The sequence below is a fragment of the Phyllostomus hastatus genome, unplaced genomic scaffold (assembly GCF_019186645.2).
Source record: "Phyllostomus hastatus isolate PE091 unplaced genomic scaffold, TTU_PhHast_1.1 phas_contig_40, whole genome shotgun sequence".
NCBI classification, from domain to species: Eukaryota; Metazoa; Chordata; class Mammalia; order Chiroptera; family Phyllostomidae; genus Phyllostomus; species Phyllostomus hastatus.
The window spans coordinates 17,923,098-17,943,001 of record NW_025333872.1 but is presented as its reverse complement, the minus strand read 5'-3'; positions in this window follow the sequence as shown (position 1 = coordinate 17,943,001).

The window sequence follows — 19,904 nt, the reverse complement described above, 5'->3', positions numbered from 1 at the left end:
TTTTTTACTTTAAAACTTACTGCTGAACTGTAGTAATCAAGACACTATTGTGCTGGAAGAAAGACAGACATAGAGATCAATAGAACATAATTGAAAGAAGCCCTTATATTGGTAGTCAATTGATTTTCAACAAGGTACTAAGACAATTTAACATGGGGAAATACTCCTTTATACAAATGGTGCTGTACCCTATTATCACATCAAATGCAAAATTTAACTCAAAATGGATTAATGAGAGGAGAGTATAAGAGCTAAAACATAAGCTATTAGAAGAAAACATAGGAGCAATTCAAAACCTTGAATTAGTTAATGATGTTTCAGATATGAGACCAAAAATATAAGCCATTAAATAAAAACAGTAGGTTGGATTACATCAAAATAGAAAACTTTTGTTTCAAACAACACCACCTATAAATTGAAAAAACAACCCACAGACTGAGAGGGGATATTTGCAAATGATGTCTCTAATAAGGACTTTGTATCCAGAATATATAAGGAATTCTTTAAAAAAGATGTTTATTTATTTATTACCAGGCATTGTGCTAAGCACTTTATTTTTAAAATAATTTTTTTCTTTTTTTCAAAGATTTTATTTATTTTTAGCAAGAGGGGAAAGAAGGGAGAAAGAGAGGGAAAGAAACAGCAATGTGTGGTTACCTCTTGCATGCCCCCAACTGGGGACCCGGTCTGCAACCCAGGTATATGCCCTGCCTGGGAATTGAACTAGTGACCTTTCAGTTTGCAGGCTGGCTCTCAACCCACTAAGCCACACCAGACAGGACTATTTTTTTCAAATACAGTTGACATGAAATGTTATATTAGATTCATGTGTATAACATAGTGGTTGGATATTTATATAACTTATGAAATAATCACCCCAATAAATCTAGCACTCATTTGACACCATACATAATTACTACAATATTATTGACTATATTCTCTATGCTGTACTTTACAACCCTGTGACTATTTTTATAAGTGGCAATTTGCATTCTTAATCCTTTCCCTTTTTCTACCCATCCTCCTAACTGTCCTTCCATCTGGCAACCATCAAAATATTCTGTGTATATATGAGTTTGTTTCTATTTTGTCTGTTCATTCTATTGTTTTTTAGATCCACATATAAGTATAACCATATGGTATTTGTCTTTCTCTCTGTGACTTACTTCACTTAGCATAATATGCTTTAGGTCCATTCATGTTGCTGCAAATGGCAAGATTTCACTCTTTTACACAGCTGACAAATATTTTTGTTGTATATATCTACCATCTCTTTATTCTTTCACCTATCACTGGACACTTAGGTTGCTTACATATCTTGGCTATTTTAAATAAGTCTGCAATGAACATAAGGATACATAGGTCTTTTTAAATTAGAGTTTTGTGTTTCTTCAAATATATACCCAAAAGTGGAATTGTGGGGTCCTTCTTTGTCTCTTGTTATAGCCTTTGTTTTTAAACCTATTTTGTCTGATATAAATATTGCTACCCCAGTTTTTTGTTTCCATTTGTATGAAATATATTTTTCCATCCATTTATTTTCAATCTGTGGGTGTCTTTGATCTGAAGTGAATCTCATGTAGGCAGCATATGTATGGATCATGTTTTATCTCTCAGCTACCCTCTGTATTTTGATTGAAGCATTTACTACATTTACATTTATAGTAATTATTGATAGGTATGTAGTTGTTACTTTATTATTCTTATTTTTCTTCTTCTTTTCAAACAAATCTCCTGAACATTTCTTGTAATACTGGTTCTGTGGTGATGAACTCTTTTAGCTTTTTCTTGTCTGGGAAGCTCTTTGTTTACCTTTTGATTCTAAATGATGGTCTTTGGGTAGAGTAATCTTATTTGTAGGTCTGTGCTTTTTATCACTCTGAATATTTCCTGCCTATCCTTTCTGGCCTGTGAAGACTTTGGTGGGAAATCAGCTGATGGCCTTATAGGAACTCCCTTATAGGTAACTAGCTGCTTTTCTCTTGCTGCTTTTAAGATTCTCTCTTTATCTTTAACCTTTGGCATTTTAATTATGATGTGTCTTGGTGTGGACCTCTTTGTTTGGACTATGTGCTTTCTGGACTTGTATGTATATTTCCTTCTCCAGGTTTGGGAAGTCTTCTGTCATGACTTTTTCAAATAGGTTCTCAATCCCTTGCTCTTTCTTTTCTGTGTTTCCATAATGTAAATACTGATATGCTTGATGAAGTTTCACAGGTCCCTTAAACTATCCTTATTTTTTAAAAAAATTTTGTTGTTTTGATTGGGTGTTTTCTGCTACTTTGTCCTCCAAAGTTCTGATTTGATCTTCTATTTCATCTAACCTGTTGATGCCCTCTAGTACATTCTTCATATCAATCATTGTATTCTTCATTTATGACTTTATGTTTTCTATTTCCTTTTTCTTCATTTGGGACATGTTTCTTTGTCTTTCCATTTCAGCTGCCTCCCTGTGTTTGTTTCTGTTTGTTAGGTAGACTTGCTATATTTCCCAGTATTGGTAGAGTGACCTTATGTAGTAAGTATCCTATGGGGCCCAGTGGTGCAGTCTTCCTGGTTACCTGAGCCAGGTGTTCCAGGTGTGTCCCCTTGTGTTGATTGTGTCTTTCTGTTGTAGTTGAGCCTTGACTGCTGTTGGCACGTTAATGGAGAGATTGACCTTTGGCTGATTGGCTGTGAGGACTGGCCGTTACTGTAGTGGAGAACCTGTTGTGCAGAGACTGACACAACAGAACAGGATTTAGTTTAGTAGTGAGGCTCTCTGTGTCTGATGAGTTTGCCCATTTAGTTTTTCATTTGTGGAGGAGGTTGGGTGGTGCTCTGGTGTGATCTTGGGCTGGACACCAGGTGTGTTGGTTCTGGGGAATCTTGAGAGGGACTCTGGTGCAGGCCAAAATCAGCCACTGCCTTTGCTCTGCCTGGGGCCATGTGGTATGAACTACAAAGTGATCTACAGATGGTTGCTGCTTGTTCTGGGCTTGGAGGTATGTGGAAGAGGCTAAGCTGAGAATTAAGGCTGGCTGCCACTAGCGTCAGGCTTGGGACAACTTAGCTAGAGGTATGGGGTGTGCTGAGGCCATATGCAGCTTGTTTGGGGTTCGTGAACTATTGTAAGATTTTAGGAAAGTCAACAGCGTGAGCCAAGGCCAATCATTTGTAGCAAAAATCCTGGTCTTGGGGAAATGGCTTGGGGAACCCCAAAAGTTGGGTCAGGTGGGAACTCAGGGAATCATCAGGATTGCAGGGACAGCAGTGTTAGGTAAGTTGATGTAGACTCAGATAATGTGCCCACCCGTGCCTGCAGGAGGAGGGCTCAGTAAAGGAACAATGACTTCTTCCAGCACTTTCCCCTGTGAGGGATCCTCGCCTTGAGCCCTTGCTCTGAAACTGTACAATCTAGTTCTTACCCATATATCTCTGGTGCTTTTCTAGCTTCTGCTTCAGTACTGGAGCTCAGAATGAGTGAGTCTGAGTGACTCCAAGCACAGGTCCTTTAAGAGGAACATCTGGATCTCCAGAAGTTCTCTGTCTCACTCAACCACAACCCTGCTGGTTTTCACAGCCAGAAGTTATGGGGACTTCCTTCATGGCACTGGAACTCTGGGCTGGGAGTTCTAGTGTGAGGTGGGATCCATGGCTCCTCAGGAGAACCTTTGCAGCAGAGCTATACTCCCCACCACTGTGGGAATGGGAGAAGCTCATTCTACATCTTTGCCCCTTCTACCTGTCTCATTGTGGCTTCTTTATGTCCTTGGTTATAGGAGTTCTGTTCAACTAGACTTTAGGTAGTTCTCAATGATGGTTGTTCTGTTGTTCAGTTGTAATTTTGATGTAGTTGTGGGAGAAGGTGAACATAGCATTTACGTATTCCACCATCTTGACTAAAAGTGAAGAAATTTATTTAAGAAAATAAATAACCCAATTAAAACTTGTCCAAGGATTTGAATAGACATATTCCAAAAATGATGTAAGAATCATTAATCTGTGTGTGAGTGGATACACAACATCATTACTCACTAAGGAAACATACATCAAAATCCCTGTGAATTACCATTTCATTAATCACTAGAATGGCTAAAATAAAAAAGACAGGGAATAGCAAGTATTGATGAGAATATGAAGAAATCAGAACACTCATGCTGCTGGCAGGGATGTTAAACTGTGCAGCCACTTCAGAAAAAAAGGTAGCTTATCAAAATGTACAATACAAGCCCTGGCTGGCATAGCTCAGTGGATTGAGTGCAAGCTGTGAACCAAAGGGTCACAGGTTCGATTCCCAGTCAGGGCACATGCCTGTGTTGTGAGAGGCAACCACACATTGATGTTTCTCTCTCTCTCTTTCTTCCTCCCTTCCCCTCTCTAAAAAAAATAAATAAAGAAAATCTTTAAAAAATGTACAATACAGAGTTACCATAAAATCCAGAAATTCTACTATGGATCTACTCCAGAGAAATGAAAACATATGTCCACAAAAAAACTTGTACATGAATGTTTATAGTCACATTATTTATAAGAGCCCAAAAGTGGAAACAACTCAAATGTTCATTAACAGATGAATGGTTAAACAAAATATGTTAAATCTGTACAATGGAAAACTATTGGACAATAAAAGGAATGAGGTATTGATACATGTAACCCTGTGGGTAAGCTTCCAAAACATTATTCTAAGTGAAAGAAGTCAGACTCAAAGACCACATATTGTATGATTTCATTCACATGAAGTGTTCAGAATAGGCAAATCCATATAGAGACAGAAAATAAAGTTGTAATTATCTAGCCATAGAGTGGGGAAAGGAAGAGGTGATGTTACTGGGCATGAAGTTTCTTCTTCAGGAGTGAAATATGTTCTAAAATTAGAATGTTATGATGGTTGAATAAAACTGTAAAATCACCAAAAACCAATGTTTTTTATTTTTTAATTTTTTTAATTTTTTTATTGTTTAATTACAGCTATCCCCATTCCCCTCCCCCATTTTCTCCCTCACTCTACCCACCCCCACCTCCCACAGTCATTCCCCCCCATTGTCTTTGTCCATGGGTCTTTTATATATGTTCCTTGACTTGACCCTTCCCCTTCTTTTCCCTGTTAGCCCCCTCACCCCTCCCCTCTGGTCACTGTCAGTTTGTTCTTTATTTCAATGTCTCTGGTTATATTTTCCTTGTTTGTTTTGTTGATTAGGTTCCACTTATAGGTGAGATCATATGGTATTTGTCCTTCACTGCCTGGCTTATTTCACTTAGCATAATGCTCTCCAGTTCTATCCATGCTGTTGTGTAGAATACAAATTCCTTCTTTCTTTTTGCTGTGTAGTATTACATTGTGTAAATGTACCACAGTTTTTTGATCCGGTCATTTACTGATGGGCACTCAGGGCTGTTTCCAGTACTTGGCTACTATAAATTGCACTGCTATGAACATTGGGGTGCACATGTTCTTTTGAATTGGTGTTTCAGGATTCTTAGGGTATAATCCCAGCAGTGGAATTACTGGATCAAAAGGCAGTTCCATTTTTAATTTGTGAAAATTCCATACTGTTTTCCACAGTGGCTGCACCATTCTGCATTCCCACCAACAGTGCACTATGGTTCCTTTTTCTTGACAGCCTTGCCAGCACTTGCTGTTTGTTGATTGTTTATGGTGGCCATTCTGACCGATGTGAAATGGTATCTCATTGTGGTTTTAATTGGTATGTCTCCGATGGCTAAAAAACCAATGATTTTTAAAATGGATAAATGTTATGATATAAAATTGTTTAAATATTATGTATGGTAGGATTCTACTTTTGTTTAAAAATACATACACATCTGTCTAATACATACATATCTATTTAAATAAACTTAAAAATATGTGGCAACACATTCTAAGTACATTGTTAATGAGTTCGTTTGGGAGGGAAGGAAGAGAGATTGGGAAGAAGTGTTCAAACCCTACTTTATTCAGTTTTCATTCACTTAAAAAGACTGTAACACACAAATTGATTTAGTGCTTTTTTAAAATAAAAAAGAATTCATTATAAATAAACAAATGATGGATCACTGTAATGCATTGTGTTTGCAGCTCTCAGTGATATAATCTGTTTATTTATTTATTTTTTTGGTTAATCAAATGACAGACTAAGTGCTGGAGATGAGTAATATTATCTACAGTTTTAAAGACATACATCTAGTTGATAAAACTGTACAAAGACATATTTATGACCTGAACTCTGTTTCTCTCTTAAAATATCATCATTTATAACCATTTATGTTATTTAGTAGCATGTGTAAAGGTAGTATCATCTTTTCTGCATCTCAGTGTTTAAAATATCTGTTCTTTATGATATTAAGTATAATAAACCTTAAGTTTGTTTTCTCTCTAACATAGACTAACAACCACAGTGGTTCTTGAATGCCTGGTGGTTGTACCAAACATAACCCCAGCATACTGACTTTACCTCTTTACTATAAATGTTTCCTATTCCTCTAACATCCCCCGACCACCATTTTTGGATAACATGATTTATTTATCCGTACAATAGTTACTTATCTGGATATTTATCTGAATAAGCAACCAATAGTTGGTTGTCGATAGCAACAGCAAGAGTTCCAAGTAATAGAAATGGGTGAGATTCATTTAATAAGTTTAATTTGTAGTAAGTACATTGAAGAGTATTTAGGCACAGTTCACAACTATTTTTCAGTAGCTTATTTGGAAAATAATTAAATTAGACTTTATAATATGAATTGGGTTCACTTCAGGCAGATGAATTGCACATAATACATATGCCATCCTTTCTCTGGTAAATGGTTTTCTATGTAACAACAGCTGTTTGTTACATTTGAAAAGAAATGGTATTTTACAATATTAAAGATATTTGATATAAACAAAATATATAGTCTTCTGGAATTGAAATTTGACAAAGCATGAGAATCAAGACTTTTTTATATGCTTTTTAATATTTTAAAATGTATTTCCATTAGCATAGGCATTTTTCATGCATACACTCATTCATGTCATGTTTATTGAGTTGTTGCTAGGTTTCAGGCACTCTAATTAGGTGATGTGGGAAGGAAAATGAGTAGGACATAGTCTCTGCCTTCAAATACTCACACGGCCCAAGTAAAAAGATAATCTTAATAAATGAGTAATTACAACAGAAAGTGAAATTAAGAAGCACAAAGGTAACAGCTGAGCAGTAATTTAAAAAGACATGGACACAAACTGTTCAATTGTGGTACATAAAAGGGAAAAGCACTAAATCAGTTTTTATTAACTCAATAAAAATTGATTTCTATTGTGGCATGAATCTTGAAATCATTGATGAAAAACTATAACATCGCAAATTACTTCAAGTTGGATCTTAAAATGCTAACACATTTTAAAAGGAGATATATCATTAAAAACTACAAAAAATTAAATTCTATTTTAAAAATCCAATGCTATTGCCTCATAAGGAAAAGCAATGTGAATACTTTCTATTTTCCCTTTTATTTCCCCAGACTTTGAAACACTCAAAGTGATTGAGCATTGAAGTTGACTTTGAAGAAGAATTTAGACAGAACTTGACATTTTTTACAGGTAGCTCATGAAAACGCCTCATGTTACACAATTACCTGTATTTGATTGTCTGATTTCCCAAACCCCTTTCACTTTCACCCAAAATAGAGAGGATATAAACACCTTGCCAGCAGGATCCTTGGTTCACGCCTCCCTGGATGCTCTTTACCATTTGAGTTATAATTATTTGTACATACATGTTAGCTCCTAGTCCAGATTATAAGTTTCTTGATGACAGGGACTCTGCCTATTTATAATTGCATCCACCACCGAGTCCAGCTCAGTTGCTTGTACAAACAGGTGCTCAGCACTAATGGCATGCATAAATGATCTGCTACCACTCCAGGAAACAAACTACTGAAATTTACATTCCTGTCACTGACAAACCTTGACTTAAAGAATGTTTCTCTTAAGTTCTTGGGAAAAGTTAATCAGAATCTAAATCTACCATGTCACTTCCTTTATATAGTCCAGTACAACTATTCTTCTGGGTCCATAAAAGTGTCTGGGATATTTGCCAGAATGTATTACTTTAAAACTTAGTTTCAGTGCTTTAGAAATTGTTTTTCCTTTTAATACTTTCCCAATAATTAGGATTTCCTGCCATCAAGTAGCACCAACAAATATAGAACCTTAAAAAGACATATTCCTTGAGATCCAGACTCTAGGTTTAAAAATAACTTAAAATAATCAACTAAGACTAAATAACACTAAAATACACATAATTAAAGACATTTGAAGAGACAATGGAGTATTTTGGGATTTATTCACTTTCTACATTTCATCAAGTCTGAGATGTGTCTGATTTTAACTGGCACTGTCCTTTTATGTACATTAAGAAGGAAAAGACATTGCCAATTACACAATAATATTATGCTTTCCTATCTTTTAGGATGTCCTCCATCTAGTTAATTGTCACATTTATCACCTCTCATATTCATCTTTTTTGAGCATCTAATGTATAATATAGTGGATACAGTTGATGAGAACGTATTATGTGATTAAATTTGCTGAGTATAGAACTTACGGGTTCTCACCAAATTTTTTAAAAACTTTATAATTATGAAAAAGATTTTTTGTAATTATTAGACACAGATATTTATAGTATATTACACTGCTCTGTTTCCATGCCTTTGTGGGTATATGGTAACTTTTTATTCAATGCTGAATCATAACACAATCTTTTTGAGGGCATTTTGTGGCAATTAAACTCAACCACGAGTACTCAAAATTATTAAAAGTAAAACAAATAGGCACTACCAAGCTACAAAATACATAGCTACTACCAAGTTTGTACATGCTTCACCCTAAGTAACGTTGAGAATGCTACCGGAATAACCTCAACTTTAAATGATTGATGCTGATTTCAGAGATCATTTATCATTTTATTGCAAAATAATTTGAACTGAGGATCCATGAAATACAGTATCTTGAACTTTTCCTGTGTTAATTAGATTTGAATTTTTAGTTGATAATCAAAAGAACTTCTCTGAGCTTTGAGTTCCTTTTCCCTCAGCACTGTTTATTTTTACAGTCCTTTTGAGATCCCTTATTTCCAACCTAATCAAAAAAGGTGTTTAATTTTCTTTCTCAGTACTGCTGCTGACTGGAAAAATTTACAATACAGCCTCTGGCCTCCCAGTTTTTTCAGTTCATGAGAATACAGAAGAGATAAAGAGACAAGCTCACAGAGCATGGAGCTTAAAAGTTCTATGGCTAGATTCTTTCCAATCACAGGAAGTAATTTCCAATTTTGTTCTTTAAAAGAGTAAAACATGGGCCCCAGCCCCCAAATCATCCTCTAGTTGTGATTACATGTTACCTTTCATGTCTTAGCAGCATTCTAAAATGAACTTGACCTCTGGGACTTTTCTTCCTTGGCCAGCTGGAGAACATGGTCATCATCTTTCTCATTTGGTTGAAGGTTTATGAGAATCTGAAAATAATTCCCACAGGAGATTTCACTTTCTTTAATCATGGATCAAGTGATTCCAGTATAGCTACAGCATAAAGATTGGAGAAAGGTTACATACTATTGAGAGCTCTTTCTGGGAAAGACATTTAAAACACAACTGAATATCCCAAGCTGAATACCCTAAACTGAAAAAAACTATTTTATTCTATTCTCTTCAAGTACTGTGTGCTCGCTCTTGGAGTTTGAAGGCAATTACCATTAATTCAGTTCTTCAAGCCAGAAACCAGAAATATTCAAAGACTTTCTCCATCAAAGCCCTTATTCTGTCTTTGATTATTTGCTTGTCTCTTTTTGTTATGGACTGAACATGGACTCAAAATTCATAAGTTAATATTCTAACCCCCAATGTGATGGTATTTGGAGGTGGGGACTTTGAGAGGAAGTTAAGTCATGAGAATGAAGCCTTTACGAATGGGGTAAGTGATCTCACAAAAGAATTCAGAGAGCTGTCTCCTTTCCTCTGCCATCTGAAACCCAGAGGAGGGCCCTCACGAGAACCTGACAATGCTGGCACCCTGCTCTTGGACATCTACCCTCCATAACTGTAAGGAATAAATTTCTGTTGTTTGTAAGCCATGCAGTCTATCTAATTTTGTTGTAGCAGCTTGAATGGACAAAGACACCTGCTCTAGACTTTGGGCCTTGATACAACAGAGACTACGATTATTCTGTTTATCTTTGCAACCCCATTTCCTGGTACATAGCATATGTGTTAAATTACAAATGTAAATGAGAATCAATTTACCTTGTGTCTTATGAGAATGAACCCACTTATTAGTAGTTAAGGACTGAGATTGGAGGGAAGCTTAGATTTCAATCTCCTGGATTTTTTTAGATTTTATTTGTGCTTATTTTGTACCCTAATAGGGCAAATCCATGAAGATGTCTAGTAAGTGCTTAAGCTACTAATAAATATAGAGAATTTTAAAATTAAAAGGCAACTTAGAAATCAGTTCAGTCTTAATACCAGCCCAAAGAAGGTATTTATTATTTGAAATTTTAAAACTAAGAAACAGTGAGGCACTAGAGCTGAGTTAAGTTTCCTTTGTGTGTCCCTGTTGGTGGGAAAGAGTCAAGTGTGTCTAACAGAACATCTTTATAAATAAATAAAAAAATGTTGGACAGAACTTGCTTTTTTGATAAAAAGCTAACAAAAAATATTTGGCTCAAACTTTGTCTGGCAAAGCTAATATATTATGGACATTTTGACATGGAATTCAAAGACTATTTAAGTCCAGGTTTCTTTGGAGGATAAAAAACACTTTTGAGGATATTGAAAGGTATAATAGATGAAGTGGGAGGAAAAAGTTATGGAAAGTTAAGTCTTTCATTTGTTACTTTTGACAAGCTAAACCCAAGCAATAAGAGACAAGGTAGTATTCTAATAAAGCATGCTGCATTGCATATAATTGAGTTAATCTGTTCTCATCTCCAGCACATCAAGCTGCCAAGAATTTTAATAATCACAGTGCACAGGAGGATTAGGGAAGCTCTATACTTTTAAATTGGTTAATGAAGAAAAGTGTTATGAGATATGTTTTCTCAGATGGGAAAAAACTCCCTTTGGTTTGGATATGGTATCTATTTGCTTTTTATTTTAAAATAAATCTTCTAGGAAAACTTGCAATCCTCTAGACCTTCCTTTTTTTTCTTTACTGGCATCATTTATTCACTGAAAATGTCCTTATTAGAAAAAAATATATATATTGGAGCAAAGGGACCAAAGGGTGTTCTAAATGTATGAAATCCTTTGTGTCAGATGTGTTAAGTACTTAGACTTTAGTAACCCTGCTGGATAGGTGTAAATATTTCCATTATAAAGATGAAGAGTACAAAGCTCACAGATAGTACTATCTTGCCTAAAGTCAATTGGAAACCAGGATACCATGTGAAACAGCCTGGATTAAATTGCAGGTCTATCTCAACTTCAAGTTGACCTTCTTGCTATTCTCTTTTTGTCATGTCTCACTTAGCCCCATAACAAAAAAAATTGTGTTCTAACTCAGGTTTTGGTTTGGTGTATGGAAAGTTGTATCTGCAGGATACAATAACATAAAGTAAGTTTTTCTTACTATTACAAATCACATTTTCCATCATAGCAATAAATTAGAAACAACACTGATCACATGAAAATCATCCTTACTATTTGCCCCAGAACTGAAATCTATTTTAACTGTACCAGAAACTAAATAAAAAGTGGTTAACATAAGGAACAATAATATACTATTTATTAAAGGCTTAATTTATTTTTAGAGAGGGAAAGGGAGAGAGGGAGAGAAACATCACTGTGTGGTTGCTTCTCCAGCACCCCCTAAGGGGACCTGGCCAGCAACTCAGTCATGTGCCCTGACTGGGTATTGAACTGATGACCCTTTTGTTCACAGGCTGGCACTCAATCCACTGAAGCACACCAGTCAGGGCCAGTAATATACTATGATTAAAGTATGTTTTGAAAGTTAAGGGTTAAATCCAGAGAAACAATATGTCAATAAATGTGAACAACTGGCCCCTAAAAGAATACCATTTGGATTTTAATGTATTTCCTTATGTGCTTGTCCCCTACCATTATCCTATTTTGGAAAAAGAAAAAGAAGGAGAAGAAGGAGGAGAAGGAGGATGAGGAGGAGGAGAAAAGAAGGAGGGGAAGGAGGAGGAGGAGAAAAGAGGTAGTCTACTTTATTTCTCCCTCACCCCTTATTATTCCCGAAATCCACTGAAACAGTCACTCCACCAGCAAAGATTTTGCTGGGTCTTTGGCATATTAATCAGTTTCATAGCTAGAGGACACATGCTGTAGTTTATGTATTCATTTCATTATTATATAGCCAGCTATCATTTGGTCAGGGTAGAATTTGTTCTTTGAGGGAAGCAAATGATTAAAATACTATTTTAAATAAATCTGAAGAAAGTTAATAAAAAATTCATCAGAAAATTGAAAATAAAGGCCTATATTCTTAATGATAAATTGAAAACCATCTTTCTAATATTGGGAAGCTAGCTATATAACATGTTAATCCATAACATGTACACTTTTATTCAAAATAAATACATAGATTAAAGACTTATGGAGGCTATCCATTCTAATTGCTTTCTATTTTATTTATTTATTTTTAAATCTTTTTTTATTGTTGTTCAGGTACAGTTGTCTCAATTGCTTTTTATTTTTAAATTCATGTTTAAAAAACTTATGTCCAATGTAGAAACTATTTAAGCAATTTCTACAACTCAGATAATATTCTAATTTTAAAAGAATGTCTTCTAAACTAAAGTGGCATATTTCCAGCCTGGATTTCTTTGAGTCAACATTCTTATCTAAATTGTAGGAAAACCTATCTTCAGTCTAAAAAAAGAAATCAACCATAATAATGGTTTATACTTAAATAATACTATATGAGTTTATATGAACATATGATAAATATCAATTTTTTCAAGGCAATTGTTAACATATGTTCCCTTAATTTTTTATTTAGCAAAATAAGTCAGAAAATACCATTACATGAAATAATTAAATTAAAGATAGTTCTTCATCATTTTTAGTCATTGACCCATGCAATGTAAACCTTTACACACTCATATCTTTAGCACCATAATCAATTTTAGAAAATGGTTTTAAAAATCTCTCCAATATTATAAAACTTTAAGGCTGATGCTTAAAATTGTCTTCTAGATTCCATATAAAATTACTCCTTTGGTTAGTTTGGTTTACTAAACACTGCCACCAAGAAAGGTGGTTTTTATCACCTACAGATAATAACAAAAAAACTTGAAAAATAGCTATGGTTCTTTAGACACATTGTATTTTATCCTTAAGTGTTTGAGAATTGGGTTATATTTAATAGAACAAAGCTACAACTGTATCTCCTTATAGAACTGGCTTACTAAGATTGTTCCTAGTTCTCTAATTTTTGTGGCACCTAAGACTCTAAAAGTAAAAATAGTTTGGGAAATTTTCCAGCTCACTAGCTGTAAGGAAAACAAAATCTCTGGTTTGGGCATAATCACATCCTTTTAATCTGTAGTGTGGGTTTTAGAAGGGGTTAATAGTGACCACATCCTCAGCTCCAAATTTGGAACCAATTGAGAGACAGGCACAGGAGTCAGAAAGAAGGAGTCTAAAATATTAGCTTTGGAGGAGATTAAACTGGATAGGAGGATGTGGTACAGGTATGTGGGCACACTGAACTTTCTCACCTTGACTTCTGAATTAAATACACTTATCCACTCTGTTGCTGGCACCGATGGGCCACCGCATTTCTCCCTGACAGAGCAGTGTATTTTGCCATGGGGGTGGGGAGGGCTACTGTAACTGGAAGAGGTGTTGCTTTAATCGAGAGAGAGCCCAAAATATTGAGCAAGCATCATAACACCTTTTCCCAAATTTCCTACTCCAGAAAGATGAATTAGAGGGTGAGGAAAGAAAATATCCAATATACAGTAAAAACTTCTTCCCCACTAAGGTAAAGGGAGGAGTGGGGAACACATTCTTCCTCCACTCTTAATTTACACATGAGACTGCTACTTTGGTCTTCTCACTTTAGTAGGCAAACAGGCAGAAAAAAAGTATATTAATTGATTCTGAATTTGAGTAGAAATGGGATTGTTGCAGCCAAATGAATGGCTGGAAACTCTGGCAGGGATGTGGGGAGGGGGTGATCAGGGGTTCTTACTCTATAACCGTATCGGGTAGTAGAAGTTAACAGAGAACTATCTCATCGTCCACTGATTTCCTCAGGATTAATGAATTCAGGCTTAGATCACCCGCCAGAAAAAAAACCTAACCAGCAGAGAGGCCAGCTGAAGGTAAGGGAACTAAGAAGTCAACAATGAAGGAAGAAATATCAGTTATAGTTTAGAATAAGTTGCTGAAACTGAGAACTATAATCTCTGTATTTATGGAAAGTGTTTCCCTTCCCTTTCCTTTCTCTTTCTATAGCAGATTGGGTATGTTTACCATTTTGTCTGAAGGTTGCAGGATACTGAGAAAGCACTAGCAAAGAACTTGTGGGAACGGATATTTCCTGGAACTTCAGGACTCTGGCAACAGGTGCTGGGAACAGAGAACATTCTCTTGTTGATGGCCCTTACTTTGTGGAAAAAAAAAACCTATATAAAAATTCTAATAAATATAAGCTGTTTATGTGCCTAAGTATAGAAATTAATACAAGACAGAGCAGAACACAAAAAGAGGTTCTGCATGTTGAAATAATTAATGGGGCACGGAGAATTGTGGGCCTTGATGATTTTTTCATCTTGTTAATCCTTGGTTGTAGCAAAGTAACAAATAAAACTAGAAACAAATGGGTGTTTGATATTTTCAGGAAATAGCAATAAACTTTGCTTTATAAAATTCTGGTGTGTATATAAAAATTCCTAAACATTATTAAAAAGTCACCTTATAATTTTAATACTAATCTTTGTATACAACAACAACAAAGAAAATGATTGATTATAGAGGTGCTTGTGTGAAAATGACCTTTCTTCTTAATCAGAGTGCTCCCTTTATTGGGGGACTGGCCTTTTATCATCCTCCTCTTTTGAGGTGTCATTAAATATTCATTTCTAGGATCCAAATAAATAAATGGTACCATCCCCACCAAAAGAAAGGAAAGATAAATTAAGTGCAAATGCCTGTGATGGTATTTATAAAATGTACTGTCCTGATGAGTTCAGATATTTTAATTTGGTGTTTTGCCTCTAACAAACCCAGTTCAATTGTATATGAATAGTTTTCCTTTCTACAAACTATATCTTTAAATAAACATTTTTTTTCCTTTTTCTCTCAGCATGTATAGTTACTTGCATCATTTTTCTTTATTTTTTACTTTTCCTTTCTACTCTTTTTCTCTCTTAAGGAAAATAATTATTCACTTGGGAAAATCTAAGAAAACCCAGACAGGAAAGAAAAATTCCATGAAGCCTAACCAAACATAGAAATTGGAAACCAGAGTGGCCTCTATTCAGAAAAAGATAGAAACCCCTTCCCTGTTGAAGGTTTCAGGACACAAGTAGCTTTGTGAAGAATTTTGGAGTAGATGGCAGGAAGACTATGCAGCTAGGCTGGCAATTGTGGTCATACTCATTCCCACGCCAGGAGTCACTCCGACCCACTCCAAAGGGAGTGCTGCCCTAGTGCCCTTCTGGAGTCCCTCACTACCCATAGGAAGTCAGAAGCAATATGGGTCTAATTCAGTTTTTCTTTTAAGTATGATCTGCCAAATACTATATGTATGTGTTACAAAAATACTGAACAGAAACAAAATATAATAACAATTTTTATAATTAAAATCACCTAACAATTTGAACAATTAAATCACCTAACAATTGTGGGTGATTTTAATTCTTTTGTTTTGAAAAAATATTTTTAATTTTTAATAAAATTTTAAATAATATCCATTGCTTTAAAAACCAGAAAAATGCATTGTTAAAAATTAAATGCAGTTCAAGCATACAACTACACCTTTCCTGTTGCCTAGGGAAATCTCAGGGTTTGTGCTACTTTCTGAACACTGTCTTGTTATTGTGATAATATGAAGAGCTAAAATAGGTTTCCATTCTCAGTTATTTGCAAAGAAGTTTTCTGACATTTCCAAATCTGCTTATTTATTTTGTTTAGTTTGCAACATTTATTGGAATATATTTTAGAATTGTCATTGCCTCAACTTCTTACAACATAGTTTTGTAAGGGAGCACATGGACCCATAATCTAGTCACTGTATTTGAAGAATAAGAAGTTAATTGAAAGGAAGATCTTACTTTTGTAGTATGGATTTTAAAATAACATTTTATTGATATCTTAAATAACTTGTCACTTGCCTGAATTTCGTTAACTGAAGTAAAGCATAAGTGTTTTTGTGTTGTGCAATGCAAGTACTGTAGGCAGTCATCTAAATGGCGGTCTTCATTTAGTTAAAAACACATGATCAGCCCTGACTTGTTTGCTTCAAGAATGTACGATGCCAGGTTAGCAGAAAATAAGTTCTGTTAAAGAGGACAGACATAATAATCAGGGGAAGATTAATTCCAGAATAAATTTCATTACAAAGATCCAGCAGGGAGATATGACAGGACACAGGTAAAATGTAAACATTTATTCAAATAACTAATGTGATTATCTGGATTATGATTATTCTTGTCCTAATCTTGGGGCATATGTCATTTAGATTCAGTAGAAAAAGTTGAATTGCTAAGGCAACTTTTTTTATTCTTAAGAGGCAAATCTTTATAATTTTGGAGTTTTCAGAACGAAGTCCTAACAAAGGCCTCTCTGGCTTTGGGCTCAGAACAGTGTACTTTGATTCTACGCATGCCCAGTATTCACCTGCCTACACCTGTGGGGAACCCCATTCACAATCTCATGTTGGTGTCTGGGCAAGTCTCTTTCATGCAGAGGAGGCACATCTATGACAACAGATACCCAGAGTAAGCAACTTTTATCAGCTTGGGTGTTTCCTGGGACATAGGCCTTTCAGTGCTAAATCTGGGCAGTCCCAGGAAAATCCAGGGCAGTTGGTCTTTCTACTCTATTTTCAGTAGATTAGACATTTTGTCACTTACACAGAATGGGCAAATCGACATTTTAGCCACTGTGCATCAATGAAGCAGCCCTAGTGTCCAGATGGAAGGCAGGTATTTTTCTTTTTTGCTCTATCAGTGGTCCCTCAATACCAGATGGAAGCAGGTCAGAAATCTCCAGACAATTTCTTGACACATCTCTTTGATCAGGAGGTAATTAGATTGTTCACTGCTCACAGGAAAAGTGGGGGGAAAAAGTCATCTCAATCATATCTCAATAATATTTGTACGGCAGCTTAGATCAAAGACGGTTATGTTTCAAGAAAACTTAGCTGCTGTGCTGGCACCAGGTGGGTAATTACCCAGAGGCACATGCTTATTTTAGGCATTTCTCTTTGGTGAAGTTTAGAAGAGAAAGTTGTCAGATTAGTATAGGCATAGGGAATGTAATCCACCAGCCTGGGGCAATGGAGCCAATTTGTCTTTCGGACATCTTTTTGCAGAGGGATTTGATAACCAGACATTTTTTGGAATTAGCCTTACATTTGTGAATCTTTGGAGCATTGCTTTTAGTTGTTTCAGGAAGAGAGCTTGTGTAATTCTCTGTGTCAAAGCTCTTTCTTCAGCAGAAATATTGAACCACTCGTCATGGACCTTCTGATTAATAATAATTTGGTATCTTATAGTGTTTCCTTCTATTCTGACATTTTCAGTTCATTTATTGAATGTTGGATTAGCTTGTACTCCTTCTACATCTGTCAACTTCTGCTTGGTTCCCTTCAGCTCACCATTTTCCTCAGTAAACTTCCTTTGTAGGATTATATGTTGACTAATGGAACTCTGTAGGGTCTTTACTTCTAGCTGAGGGTTTTTCCTTGAATATTCATTGGAATTTTGGCCAGTTTCAGGGAAGAGGGGTGGTAGTACATTGTCTTTATTGTTTTTTTTTTTCTATTGTCAACTCACTTTTCAGTTTGTACTGGAAGATTGTCTCTATTAACTTCAACTTTTGTTAATATGCTTGTCAGGGAGAAGGGGGAATGGAAGGGGAGAGGAACAAGAAAGAGAGAGAGAGGGAAAGAGATAGGGAGAGGTATTTGGGGAGAAGGGGAAAAAAAGAATGAAGGAAGAAGTGGGGGAGGAATGAAGGTAGAAAAGGTGGAAAAAAAGAAGAAAGGGAGGAAGAAGGTTTGACAAGGAAAACTGTGTCACTATCATTTTGGTTACTACAAAGAATGTGGAAAGTCCCTAATGAAAGTGCACAGGACTTTGTAATTTTGGTGAAGAAATGGATATGTCTAGGCTGCTATTTAGATTTCATGGACCGTCTATTAATGAATTCCTATAGATCTATTTTGTGGCCTGGTTGCTTAAAATAAAAATTTTATCACTTTTTCTCAGGTAAGATCAGGTAGCTAGTGAACCCAATTAAAATACTAATTAATGAACATGTTTGCTATTGAGCCATCCAGTTATGAAAATTACAAAACACAAGATAAATTGAAAAACAGTTTTATAATCTAATTAAAATAGATCATATGCCAACTATATTTCAGGTACTGTGCTAATTATAGTCGGAGAAAGATATAAATGTGAGTAAGATGTATTAATAGTGGATATACATGTTAAGCAAAACCAGTGAATTATTATGTAATATTATTCTGAAAGATCTTTAGATAGATGGGTATGTAAAAAAAGGGTCAAGTCAAGGAACATGTGTAAAGGACCCATGGACACAGTGGTGGGGAGGACTGAATGTGGGGGGTGGCTGGGCAGGGGAGAGTAACAGGGGGAAAATAGGGACAACTGTAACTGAACAGCAATAAAAAAATTTAAAAATATTTAAAAATGTATATTCTTATTTGCATCTTGCTTAAAAAAGTGATACTTTCTTTTTCCCCAAAGTTTAATTTAATTTGGCCTATAATTGTATGCTTTAAGTTATTAATTTTCTTACCATTGGCAAATTTTTATTAAACTTGTTTATTATTCATGATTATTATTAAGGTTCATGATCTTTAAGAATAAAATTTAAAAATATTAGAAAATAAACCACAGCATTTAAAGTATGTAAAACATCCTAAAAATAAAATCCAGTTATTAATTTCTATCAACCTAACCATTTTAATAAGGAACTGAAAAGTAATACTGTGTTAACTTATATTTCAGCTCTTTCTACAGAAGATATTTGGAAGCCAATAAAAAGTTATATTATAAAACCTGTGAAAATGTGAATCACAGCAAAGAGGATAAAAATAATGTTTTATATATCATAAAAATGATTATTTCATTTTACTAAATTTATGTGTACTTTTTCCCTCTTTATCTCCTATCAAATATGACTTCACAGTGTTGCTCTAGATCTAAAACCTGGTGACTTGACACCTAGCCTTTAATTAATTATTATGTAGCATAATTAACAAAGAAAGTCACGTAACTTCTCTGGCTTTTTTCCTTTAAAGTGAAAAATAAAACCCTTTCAGCATATGAAATCCTTGGATGAAATGTAGTTTGAAGTAAAATGTTTCTCTGTTTACTTAATTTGACATTATTCAAACTTAGAATAGGACCACTAACTTCTGCTTATTAAAGAAAGGGTTTATGGAATGAAGAATGTCTCTTCTCAGAGATGCAGTTTTTCTGTACGCTTAGAGCCAGGCTTATGGAGAGCAGGGCCTTCCTTGCCATAAAACACACTTGATTTTGACTACATCTACCCCTGTTCTGTGATATTTGCCAAAGGAATGATTAAATCTTCTCTCATGGGAGATTTCTGCCTAAACATCTTTCTTTTCCTAATCTAAGAAGATTAAAGAATCTGTGAAACTGAAATTAATGACAATTCCTAATGCGCTTTGTCCAAATTCTTGGCTTCTGGTG